We start from the raw sequence: 12,067 nt of genomic DNA, 5'->3' as shown, positions 1-12,067 counted from the left end.
GGTTGAAACATCTAACTGTTATACACCCACTCATTGCCAAACAGTTCAACAATATACTACAAGGAGGAGAAATTGAAAAGTGGCTAACAACTGGGAAAAACCTACCTAATAATGAAAAATCCAGCAAAAGGGGCAACACCAGATAACTACAGGCCAATTACCTGCTTACCAACAACTTTCAAATTACTAACTGGTGTGGTAGCTGATGCAGTACAACAGCATCTAGTTGAAAACAATCTCTTTCCACCTGAGCAAAAAGGAAACCGCCCCAATAGCAGAGGAACAAAAGATCAACTCCTAATAGACAAAATGATCTTAGAAAACTGCAAGAAAAGGAAGACCAACCTGAATGTGGCATGGATTGACTACAAAAAGGCATTTGACTCTCTGCCACATGACTGGATAATCAAGTCCTAGAAATAACAGGAGTCAGTAGAAACATCAGAAAATTTGTGCAAAGATCGATGGCACAATGGAAGACACCGTTGCAGATCAATGGCGAGAGACTGGGAGAGGTTAATATCAAGAGAGGAATATTTCAAGGAGATTCATTGTCACCATTACTATTTGTTATTGCACTGTTTCCTCTGTCAACAATACTGAATAACTCAGGACATGGCTATCAAACTGACTACTGGAGAGACCAAACTGGCCTACAAGAAAGACCAAATGAAGAATAGAATAGAGGCACGGGAAGACAAAGCACTACATGGCCAATACATTAAAAAAATAGCTGGGAAAGCAGATAATAACAAGACCTGGCAATGGCTAAGAGCAGGAAATGTAAAGAAAGAGACCGAGGGACTAATTCTGGCTGCACAAGACCAAGCCTTAAGGACAAACGCATATAAAGTCAAAATTGAGAAGACAGCAACAGACAGTAAGTGCCGCCTATGCAAAGAAGCTGAAGAAACAGTGGACCACCTGGTAAGCTGTTGCAAGAAGATTGCACAGACTGACTACAAGCAGCGGCATGACAAAGTAGCAACAATGGTGCATTGGAAGATCTGCAAAAAATATTATTTGCCTGTAAGCAAAAACTGGTGGGATCATAAAATAGAGAAAGTCCCCTGCAACTCAGACTAACCTGAGCACAACCAAACAGAACACTCCCCCATCCAATCAGAGCACAGCCAACCCCCCATCCAATCAGAACACAGCCAACCCCCCAGCCAATCAGAGCACAGCCAAGCCCCTAACCAATCAGAACACACCTCCACCCAATCAGAACACAGCCAAGCTCCCACCCAATCAGTTCATACCCCCACTGGCAGTTAAAAGGAAGAAACAGCTAAGACCACACATTGCTCCTTGAAGCACGAAGCTGAAAACACCAGCCTGAAGATGACGAATGGGACTTCATCGAAACGTCGCCAAGACACTTCCAATTTTACGTGGGAGAAAACCCGAACAACCAAAGACCTACATACAAATACCCGCGAAAACCTCAGAAAACAAATATATATATATATATATATATATATATATATATATATATATATATATATATATATATGTAGGTCTTTGGTTGTTCGGGTTTTCTCCTGCGTAAAATTGGAAGTGTCTTGGCGACGTTTCGATGAAGTCCCATTCGTCATCTTCAGGCTGGTGCTTTCAGCTTCGTGCTATATGTATGTATGTATGTATGTAGGTCTTTGGTTATTCGGGTTTTCTCCCGCATAAAATTGGAAGTCTTGGCGATGTTTCGACGAAGTCCCATTCGGAGCACGAAGCTGAAAACACCAGCCTGAAGATGACAAATGGGACTTCGTCGAAACGTTGCCAAGACACTTCCAATTTTACGCGGGAGAAAACCCGAATAACCAAAGACGTAAATACAAACACCCGCGAAAACCTCAGAAAACCCAGGCACTCAAATGGATCAATTTACAGGATGTGTCCAAAATCCAGGATCCACGATTGCCCTTTTACCCAATTAAAGGTTACAAACAATAAAACAGACACAATAGTTATTTATATATTTATATATTTATTTGCTTTGCTTTGCTTTGCTTTGATTTGATTTGTTTGCTGCCCATCTTGCCTCAAGGCAACTCTGGGTGACTTACACTAAAAACATCTAGAGCACCATTTGAACACCTTTCTCTATTGCAAAAAGCAAGTTTACTTGAACAGTTAACATTCTGTGATATGTTTAACACCATTAAACAACACCTGCCTATCCCAGGTCCTTGGGAAGGAATTGATAGGTAGACAAAAATACCAAATCCAGTCTAAACATCTGACTGACTGTGCAACCAACCATAATATATATTAATATTTATTAGAAGGCTGAAGTGAGCTACAACTCACTTCATCAGGTGAATGTCATCAGATGACAATCTTGTACATCAGATGAAGTAAACCATAGCTACAAAAACTTATAACACTCTATAAGGAATAGATTTCATGTTGACATATTTCTCAAAATTGTTTATAATTTCCTTTATTGCACAATAGTTTTAATTAAAAACATTTCCTTATGTATTGTTCCATTTAAATTTTATTTAAAAGGTTTTGCAATTAATCTTCAAGCAAATGTTAATACATCCAATATCTTTTGGTTGCTATTATTTTTAAATTGATATATTCTTAAACTATTTCAAGGAAATCAAGTTTGTCTTAAATTAATATTTATACTCAGGAACTTGATCGTTATGGCAATAACAACATTTTTAGGAAACTAATCAAAATTAAGAATCTTCCAAAGTTAGCAGCCATATAACTTGATTAATTAAATATTAAACAAGGTTCAATTGAGGCCACCATTTTGTTTCCTGGGATCACCAACTGCATGTTTTTGGAAAGGTGTCAGTAAGAATGCAAGATAACTTTTTCTTCACCCCATTATAAGTAGCATCATTTTAAAATTATTTTTTAACTTTTGTTGACCACAGTGAGAGAGGTGAAAACTTTATAGCATGCCTAGAGAAGTTGAGATGAGATTCCTGGCCCACTTTGTTTGGGGATTTTATACATGTTTTTATATGATGTGTATATGTTATAGATTTTCCCATCCTCTGTATTTGATTTCTAACCTAAAATTTCTAACTGGGAAGTATAAAATTGCTTTATAGTTCTTGCAATGTACAAAGAACAAAGTTTTGTGAGGAAGTCCTCATATTTTACAAACTGGAAGTAGAGAATATTACTCAGAAATGATACATGAAACATTGGATGATTTATATCAGACAACTAAAATATAACAATATAAGTTTACTTCTTGTTGAGAAGCACCCAGCCTGGCAGAAAAGGGGAATTAAGTGCAGAGTTACTTTGGAGTCACTGTGCAACTGCAAAAGTACTAGAAACCCTCCTCCAATTTCCTCAGAGCCTTATTTAATTGTTCCCAAAAATAGGCTGTCAAAATCTCTGGGGAGGTTTTAGTAGTGTATTATAGTGTATTACAGTAATAATTAGCTCAAGCTCTGCATGTGTGGGTCTGGTTGTTCATACCTGACACTTCTGCTGCATCACAATTCTAAGACCAATGTTGCCCAGGATCCTGTTTCCATAATGACTAACCAGATAACCAAGCTCACATACATGATATCAACGTATTTGCATCATTCACCCATATTTCTTGCAAAAGGGTATTGAAAGGCACAATACTCCTGAAGCTCTAAGTACTGATTAACCATCAAAATTCAAATATGCCATGGATTGAATTATACTATTACTGCTACTTGAGTCTCAGCATTTGCCCTTGTCTGGACTCTAAGCTAAGAAATTTCTGATATCCAAGTATGGGAAACTTCCAAGGAATAACACAACTGTAGGCTAACAAGGTTAGAAAAAGACAATAGGACACCATTTCTATATTACTATGGAAAAACCTACATGGACATGTCCTTGAATTACCAGTGATCAAACTTGATTGAAAGATATTTTTCCATTTTACTATCTCTGATAGTAAGTTCAACAATTTGATTATACTGTTTTATTTGTTCTGTTTTGAATCTTTCATATTCAGATTTACTGGATGACACCAAGTAAAAAAATATATAATTGAAAACATATCATCAAACACCTGAATACTGATTTACAAAGAGTAACATGTATCTAAACACCACAAACTTCTGCAACACTTCACTTCTTATTCATCTATCACCAGTCAAGTGTGATTGCTATAGAGATATGTCCTTCACCTCTTTATACTGCAAACAGCCAGTTAAAAAACCGAAACATTTAAATTACATTGCCTGAACAACTTTTAGCTTTACCCAGTCTTTCTCTGGGGCTGAGATGAAGTGGTATCAACCCATAGTTGAGTCAGCAGAAAACTATATTGACATGACACTTTCAGTCTCCATTGCTAAGCCATCTTTTGACTCTAATGTCTCCCAACTTTCCTGCAAGGGAAAATAACATACCTTACACACTTTAATTCCTGAGGATGTTGGTGAAAGAAGGGAGAAAATACTATTTTAACATTGGTAGAGATAAGGACCATTTGGGGATGATATGAAGAAAGTGTTATGTGAGCTTAAGTAAATACAGTTTATAAATTATATCAGTCAAGTGATGGTTTAGCTCTATCAGTTAATCACTATATTAAACAGATGAAATAAAACAGATGAGATAGATGTGTTTGTCCAAGCCATTCTAAAGTATCCATGGTCAAGATTTATATATGGATGAAACCATAACAAGAATTCAGATGAATGGCTGAAGGATCAGAAGTTGGAAATACAGAAAACAAAGAATAAACCTATGTATATCATGACCCGGGGATGAGATAGAGATGGGATCAAATTCAATGTCATGCCATTACAGTGGTATGGTAAAATAAAATAAATGAAGGCATTTAATTTTGATCTGAGACAATTCTGATATAAGATATACTGTATGTGACTTGTACAGTATAATAATAGTAGATGTATATACGTTTACATACACTAATCATAAATTTCCCTTTCGGAAATTCTATGACTTTCTGCCATCTACCTTGTGTTTTGTTCTAAACTTAAGTAAACTCTCATGCTCTTTGTTTCTCTTCTTACCTATCGGCCAATTACACCAGATAGGTAGTTATTGGTAATTAAAATGCTATATAGTAAAAACTGATGTATTGTAGTGGAATGGGAGAAATATTTGAAAGGGGTCAGTAATGATCAGGCTATATTTGCAATAGTGACAAATATCTATAACTCAGGTGTAGGATGAGGGTGAAGGTTTGTCCTCCAAGCTTGTGGGTTGGTTTCCGAACATTTCATTACCAGGCTGGGTAACATCTTCAGTGGAGTTTTTTTATTATATTATTTTATGTAAGTAAATGGATTAATAGCTGTATATTTGTACATTTTCCTTATTCAGAGCATTGCTATTATTCTCATATTGTATTCTCTGAATTATTATGCTTCTTTTGGTATTGTCTGTTGAGTTGGTTTTTCTCCTATAAGTTTACTTAGTTATTTAAGCCTACAATATTAATTCTCTTTTCTTACTGAGTTATCAATAAACCATTTGATTCATCTACAGCCCCTTCCTAGTTCAAACATATATCCCACTGGTAATATCCCTGCCTTCCTAGGGATTAGAAAGCTTTATGATCTCCTTCAGCTGCCCAAATCAAAGGCACAGTTGCAAAAATAAGGAAGGGGTTGACGCCACAAATGAAAACCTGGTCCTGATAATGGAAGATCCTGATCAAAGCTTAATTGTTTAATACTTTCAGGGGTGAAGCAATATATTCTATAGCTACAAGCTGAGAAAAAAATCTCCAAAACCGTCAGGGCCACTTTTTAAAAAATGTTCCTTTTTCTTTCATTTTTTTTTCCTGTGGTACTTCCTGAATGACAAAATCAACATCAATGCCCTATTTTTCTGTTGCTCAACATAAGTAAGACAAAATGGATAAGATGAGCACCAATCTATGTGCCTAAGGCAGGGGTGTCAAACTGCCGTCCAGTGGGTCCGATGCGTCATCAGGAAACCACGCCCACCCCAGTGCCGGCAAAGGCGAAAAAGCTCCAATACATTGCGTGACGTCACATGACATTGTGAGTTTGACATGTCTGCCTAAGGCAACAACCCCCCCTCCCTTTGGAAAAAAAAGCAAATACAAAAACAAATGTGTAGTTACCATATGGGTGTTCTCCCTGGGAACTAGATAATAGTTTGAAGAAGAGAGAAAAAATTAACAGAAGGAGTAACAAAGAACAATTGGGTTAATAGGTAGAATCTTGAATACAACTAACAACACAGTCTAACAAATTGGGTTAATAGGTAGAAACACAGTCTAACAAATTGGGTTAATGGGTAGAATCTTGAATACAACTTTTCAGATTTAGATAATATGTTATTTCCCAATAAAGGACAGCTTGGTCTCATATAGGGGTACTGAGATCTTCTATCAATTAACTTCCCTCCCCAAATATCAGAATATATGCTGTTTTCAAACAAGAGAACCCCAAAATGCCATTGAACATGGGACACACAATAGGCCGATACTATTATGTTCTTTCTTTGGGATTTCTCTGCCTGGTACATTGGAGATTATTGTTATCACTGACCTCTAGAACAGTGCTTCTCAAACTTGGCAACTTTTAAGATGTGTGGACTTCATTTCCCAGAATTCATAACCTATGCTGGTTGGGGCATTCTGGGAATTGAATAGTCACATCTTTAAAGTTGCCAAGTTTCAGATATGGTGCTCTGAGTTTACACAGAGTGCTCAAGAAAATATTTCCAAATAAGGGAGAGCTTCAATGTCTTGATTATAAGTACCCCTCCCTGGAAGAAAGGGCAGGAAAAACTTTTTTTTTTTTTTTTACAAAAAGGAATGACTAAAAGGGAATATAATTAAGTTTGTGCTGCCATCTAGTGCTCAACATGTAAAGCCTTTTCTTAAAGACGCTAGAAATGTGCTTAGCAATAGATAAGTTAAAGTGAAAAGTTGAATGGCCATGGTGAAGGGAGGTCATTCTAGAACAGGGGTCTCTTCAAACTTGGCCCTTTTAGGATTTGTGGACTTCAATTCCCAGAATTCCTCAGCCAGCGCGGAGGACTTTTTATAAGGATATGCATTTTTGGTAATTTACAAAAGTGATCCAATGAATGCAGCTACATTACACATGTGTTTAAAACTTTTTAAAAGGCTTTAAAGTCTCTATTTTGGCTTGGAATTATGTTAATATTAATTTAGGATATTCAGCACATTTTCTTGTCTCAAAGAACATATTGTTGATGTTGGTAACACAATAAAATAATATTTCAGAAACCAACAAAAACAAGAAGGGGATACAGATAAATTGGAATACAAGTTTCCTATCCTATTGCCTCATTTCCATTTTAAAACACATATTTCTGTCCTCTCAATTTATCCACTCTATTTATGCAACTACACAATCAGGCAAAGACAAATTGTTGAACTGATTACAAGTTGTTTCTTGCTTGAAACTCATGTCACTTTCATGATTACAGAACAGAGGAACTAAAGCAATTTTTGTACACTGGCAATTCTTAACATCTTAGGAAAGTTTCTGATTTGCAATCACAATTACTTGGCTTCCTGGAGACCTTTGTGGTGTCAAATAGTGAATGGAAATCAAAACTTCAAATGAAACAAATGGAAAGGCAACTTCAATATAGAAAGGCATGTTCACAAACCTATTGGTCTCATCACTCAAATCCACAGCAGCTTCATACAACCACCTTAATGTTTGTTATGTTTCATCCTCTCTCCTGAACTGGATCAGCATTCCCTCTAGCTAACTAGTATGAGTATGCAAAACACAAATTAGCGACACTAGGAAAGCAGACTTCAACCAACTGCTGTTTACTGGAGTCACTGGGGAGAACAGCTCCAGGACTTTTCTTATAAAGTAGTATGGCACTTTTCAAGAGCTTAGGGAAAGGATGTGAGTGGAGTTCCCACTAATGGGAATTTACCGAACCCTAACTCTCCAGAAGAAAGCTACCTACAATACTGGGATGGGGACTCAGTTGGCAGTTAATTGACTTGGGTTCCTAATCCCTTGGGCACATAGGGTATGCCATAGAAAATTCAGAAGTACAGAGCATAACACTGAGGAGTAGGAATCATATTTATTGCAACAATAAATGTGTCCTTGCTTACAAGAAAGGGACTAAACAAAGGGAAATCAAATATTTTTTGCCAAAATTAAGGGCTATAAGGCAGGAACTCCTAGGGATCTGATTGGCTAGCCAGTTTGGGGCAATTAGGCCGGTCCTTGTCTGTGTACCTGAAGTTAGCTCTATTATTAGACAAAACTTTCAGGAGTAGTAGAAGAACTGGAGAACTCCATTGTTAAGGGGAGGGAAAGTTGAGGTCATCAGGCTGATTGAAGATGAAAGGTTGAGGTTTTTTCAGCTTGTTACTCTGTTGGAATTCCTTTATTATGACTTGGTCTTTACTGTGAGCTGGTGATGAAACTTCCATTCTTGCGTTAAGCGGGATTTCCAACTCCTTTGTTTAAGGGTCTGTGTGCCAATATGTCTGATAGGGTTTGACAAAAATAAAAGTCAGTTTGACCTGCTGGTGTCTAAAAGACAGGGAGAAATAGGGTGCATTTTATTTGCTAAATTTATTTTCTCCATCAAGTGGACATTCCCAATTCAGATATGCAGAAATCTCACATGTAGAGGAGTTACGATTTCTCAACATCAATACTGGAAAAGCTGATGAACCAATCAAAATTTGGTGGCTCAAAATCCTTGACTGAAAGAATTGACATGCATTTTACAATCTGAATTATTTTCTGATTTAATTAAATATTTGATTTTGGACAGCATTTCTGACTTGGACACCCCTCCTTGCCTCTTCTGCACTGTAAGCTCACTTGCCAAGCCTCTTCTGGAATGCAGGAAAAAAATTGCAGAGGAAGACAATGGTACCTCTAAATCTTCCAAAATCCTTGTCTATTCATGATAATTTCTGTTAAACAGAAACACAAAAGTTTAAAACCTACAAGGACCCTGGAGGCTTCCAGGCTTCCATGTATCAAAGCCATATTGCCATTCATTCCCCAGTTTGAGTTCTGGGCTTCATTGCTCAGGGCACATGGAAGTTCTGATCATTTCAATCACTTCAAACCACTGTAGCTGTTTTGAATAAGGCTTCAGAATATAACACTTTTATATTCTTTAGAGTTTCCAACCAGGGGTGCTCGCACCCCCTGAGGGTGCCAGATGATATTCCGGGGGGGGGGGGGGTACTTGGATTTTCAAAATTATAGTGTATATGCATAATTCATTGCCGTTATTTTGAACTTTTGTAATGGGTGTGAGAATATATCAGAAGTGTTCTAGGGGTGTGGGGTATAGAAAAAGTTGAGAGCCACTGCTTTATAGCCTTGGGAAAAAAAATCTTTTTTATATTAGTATTCATGATGAATGTTGCCTATTTAAAAGTTTCTTCTATATCCTTATTTATTTGTTCCCGCATATAGGATTTTCTAGTTTTGACTTGATCTTTTTGTCAGTCATCCTATTTATATCAGTCTATATTTCTCCAAATAGGAAATATCTTCTTGTTTTGTCCAATTTTCATATACTCTGATAGCTAAATGGGATAAGAAAGTTGTAATAACCAATTTTATTATTTATTTTGCAACACTCATATTCAATCGTGCAGTTTATTAAAAAATGTGATGAAAATGCTAACAATTATATTGGTGGAACCATAGATCACACATCTTGCATGTTAAGAAACTGAAATTCAGGATATGGTACTCTTCTCCTAAAAAGGATTAAACAGCATATAATGGAGAAGAGTTTATTTGAGAGCTGCAAAATAGCTACCAATCTGAAGAGAAGGAAATGATGAACAAATAATCTGACCTAGTATAAGACTGTTTTCCGTAAATGATACCTCATTTCCCATCTAAATAAGGATATATGATTCATTCATTTTGATCCAAGTAGCTGGTATATGAGCAATTGCTGCAGCCACATTTAGCAGAAAGCAGCAATACAGAATTGCCCAGTTTGCCTCTGGGATTTGTATCTTTGAAGGTTTGCCCTGCTGCAAATACTACAAGTGCAGGTTAATCCCCACCAGCCTGTTCTACTTCAAGGGAAGAGATAGAAACAGAAGCTCTGTGAGCTTCCTATTTGGCTCTTAATGGCTGGAGAAGAATCTAGGACTCGGCTCCTTTGCAAAGTGGTCTTTTTTTAGAGAGAGAAAGAGAGAGAAGTTTAATTGAAGCCTGTGGTGTTGCATAAATAGAAGATCTAAGTTTTAATTGAAAAATAATTATAACCACTTAATCATTTTAAATGAGGACCGTAATTGCAGTCAGTTCATAATAGCCAAATACAGACACTTAGATTCCTGCAATAAAGCAAGGATGGTACAGCTTGATTTGCTAATAGCACTTCCACTTCTTTTTCCTTTTGTCTCAAAGATTAATTTAGGCAAGGGCTATTAGTGCTGTTAATTGGTTCTGCAATTTAGACCTTGTGTCTGTGAATGAGTGACTGATGCTATTCTATCACATAATAATGTGAACACTCTGTCAGTGTTCCTTCTTGTCCGGTTATTGCTATTACTCCTCTAGCAACTCTTCTGTCCTTCCTACCCACATTTTATCCCCAGATGGATCAAATGGGATGCAGTTCTGGGCCATTCTATAAGCTTTAGATAGTTCACCAAGATGTCTTGGAAGTTGCAATTAATTTGTCGATAAAGTCACGAAAGACATCCTTGCCAGTAAAAGCATATCATCAGCACAAGTAGAAACCTCTATTCTGATAAGAAAAAAAGGAAATTACAAAGTGGCCTTTCCTTTGTTTGTTCCTTAGGCCTAGATCAAAGCCAGTGGTTTGCATTTTCTAAAATCCTTGAATCTGATTCTATCTTTCAGAGGCTGCCTTGCAATGTGATAGGAGAGCAAAGGTATAAATTGCTTTGGACAATGATATTAGTGGCTCACAAGTTTAAAAAATAACTCACAGAAAATGATTAAGTTTAGCAAGCCAGACTGCTGTAATAGTTAAGGCATCGAGCTAGAAACCAGGAGAGCATGAGTTATAGTCCCACCTTAGGTATAAGCTAGTAATCTTGGACCATGATTTTATCTCAGCCCTAGGAAGGAGGCAATGGCAAACCACTTCTGAAAAATGTTGCAAGAAAACTTCAGGGACTTGTCCAGACAGTCTCTGAGAATCAGACACAATTGAACAGAAGAAAAAAAAACCCCATACATTTAGTTTTTATTGTTGATTTGACTTTTTCATCTTTGCTATGACAGCCAATGAGAAAATATAACCCTCACCTTTCCATCTCTAGATCATAAAGGAGCCAAAATTCATACTGTAATAATCAGCTAATAGAACAGATGTTTTCTGGATGAAGTAATTTTCAGTATCAAGAAAACAGGATGAAATTCAGTCATAGGCTGATTAATGTTGTAGTATCACAAAGTTCTGCATTATAGGTAGGGTGACTGGACATGAGAAATGTGGAATTTCTTGGCAGTCAATATTTCCCCAAACTCCATCCTACTTGGTTTCTAGCTGAAAAATTTCTGCTCTCTTGTTCTTTTGGATGCTGCTATTTTTTTAAAAAGAAAAAAAACATGACAATTATAATTTTTAAACAGAAAAATGAATAAGTATCATTAATTCTGATTAAGGGTTATAGGATTTAATTAGAATGATACTTTTAGCAATGTACATTTAAAATGAAGGTAATTCTATTATCTTATAAATCTAGTTTTCACCATTTCAAGTATTTCAACAGAAATAACACCTTACTGGAGCATGGAGTATATGGCTAAAATCAGAGTCTGTATATTCATATTGCCTGCATGCTAATCTATAATTTTAGCAGTAAACTACGTTCAAACTATAGCAGTAAACTATATTCTAAAAGGAGAGTAGTACCTAGTATTGTTTTTATGTTAAATAATTCTGTGTTAGCAGTACAACTGACATTTCTTTCTAGAATGCTGCTTGCCAAGCTCAGCTAATGCCAACCCTTTCAATTAGTCATGAAAACTACCCTCAAAAAGTAAATAGAGAGCAAGGCACTGGAAGAAAGAGTAACAAATGGCCCTTGGTACCGATCGGGGCAAATAATCTAACTGAAACAGATAAAGGG

Source organism: Crotalus tigris, unplaced genomic scaffold, assembly GCF_016545835.1.
Source record: "Crotalus tigris isolate CLP2741 ecotype Arizona unplaced genomic scaffold, ASM1654583v1 scf7180000017591.2836849, whole genome shotgun sequence".
NCBI classification, from domain to species: domain Eukaryota; kingdom Metazoa; phylum Chordata; class Lepidosauria; order Squamata; family Viperidae; genus Crotalus; species Crotalus tigris.
This window is presented reverse-complemented; position numbering follows the sequence as displayed.